The sequence below is a fragment of the Physeter macrocephalus genome, chromosome 18 (assembly GCF_002837175.3).
Source record: "Physeter macrocephalus isolate SW-GA chromosome 18, ASM283717v5, whole genome shotgun sequence".
Lineage (NCBI taxonomy): Eukaryota > Metazoa > Chordata > Mammalia > Artiodactyla > Physeteridae > Physeter > Physeter macrocephalus.
In genome coordinates this window covers 41595768-41597683 of record NC_041231.1, presented here as the reverse complement: position 1 = coordinate 41597683, position 1916 = coordinate 41595768, and the positions used below count along the sequence as shown (strand labels likewise).

General features: G+C 38.4%; 1 protein-coding gene across 1 annotated transcript in view; it reads right to left on the bottom strand.

Moving 5' to 3' along the window:
- The window catches only part of DOCK3 (dedicator of cytokinesis 3), a 463183-nt gene that overhangs the window by 158105 nt on the left and 303162 nt on the right, over positions 1 to 1916 (bottom strand). The window lies entirely within an intron of this gene.

Genomic DNA, 1916 nt, shown 5'->3' with positions numbered 1-1916 from the left:
CAACAGAATACACATTTTTCTCAAGTGCTCATGGAACATTCTCCAGGATAGATCATATCTTGGGTCACAAATCAAGCCTTGGTAAATTTAAGAAAATTTAAATCGTATCAAGTATCTTTTCCAACCACAACACTATAGACTAGATGTCAATTACAGAAAAAAACTGTAAACAATACAAACATGGGGAGGCTAAACAATACACTACTAAATAACCAAGAGATCACTAAAGAAATCAAAGAGGAAACAAAAAAATACCTAGAAACAAATGAAAATGAAAACACGATGACTCAAAACCTGTGGGATGTAGCAAAAGCAGTTCTAAGAGGTAAGTTTACAGCAATACAATCCTACCTCAAGAAACAAGAAAAATCTCAAATAAACAACCTAACCTTACACCTAAAGCAATTGGAGAAAGAAGAACAAATAAACCCCAAAGTTAGCAGAAGGAAAGAAATCATAAAGATCAGATCAGAAATAAATGAAAAAGAAATGAAGGAAACAATAGCAAAGACCAATAAAACTAAAAGCTGGTTCTTTGAGACGATAAACAAAATTGATAAACCATTAGCCAGACTCACCGAGAAAAAAAGGGGGAAGACTCAAATCAACAGAATTAGAAATGAAAAAGAAGTAACGACTGACTGCAGAAATATGAAGGATCATGAGAGATTACTACAAGCAACTCTATGCCAATAAAATGGACAACATGGAAGAAATGGACTAAACCTTCGAAAAGCACAACCTTCTGAGACTGAACCAGGAAGAAATAGAAAATATAAACAGACCAATCACAAGCACTGAATTTGAAACTGTGATTAAAAATCTTCCAACAAACAAAAGCGCAGGACCAGATGGCTTCACAGGCAAATTCTACCAAACATTTAGAGAAGAGCTAATACCTATCCTTCTCAAACTCTTCCAAAATACAGCAGAGGGAGGAACACTCCCAAACGCATTCTATGAGGCCACCATCACCCTCATACAAAAACCTGACATAGATTTCACAAAAGAAGAAAACTATAGGCCAATATCACTGATGAACATAGAGGCAAAAATCCTCAACAAAATACTAGCAAACAGGGGGCTTCCCTGGTGGTGCAGTGGTTAAGAATATGCCTGCCAATGCAGGTGACATGGGTTTGAGCCCTGGTCCGGGAAGATCCCACATGTTGTGGAGCAACCAAGCCCATGCTCCACAACTGCTTAGCCTGCGCTCTAGAGCCTGCGAGCCACAACCACTGAACCCACATGCCACAACTACTGAGGCCCACGTGCCTACAGCCTGTGTTCCACAACAAGAGAAGCCACAGCAATGAGAAGCCTGTGCACCTCAACGAAGAGTGGCCCCCACTCGCCGCAACTAGAGAGGTCCTGCACGCAGCATGGAAGACCCAACACAGCTAAAAATAAATAAATAAAATAAATAAATTTAAAAAAAATACTAGCAAATAGAATCCAATAGCACCATTAAAAGGATCATACACCATGATCAAGTGGAGTTTCTCCCAGGAATGCAAGGATTCTTCAATATATGCAAATCAATCAATGTGATACACCATATTAACAAACTGAAGGATAAAAACCATATGATAATCGCAGTAGATGCAGAAAAAGCTACTGACAAAATTCAACACACATTTATGATAAAAACTCTCCAGAAAGTAGGCACAGAGGGAACCTAGTTCAACATAATAAAGGCCATATATGACAAACCCACAGCCAACATTGTTCGTGAAAAACTGAAACCATTTCCCCTAAGATCAGGAACAAGACAAGGTTGCACACTCTCACCACTATTATTCAACATAGTTTTGGAAGATTTAGCCACAGCAATCAGAGAAGAAAAAGAAATAAAAGGAATCCAAACTGGAAAAGAAGAAGTAAAACTGTCACTGTTTGCAGATGACATGATACTA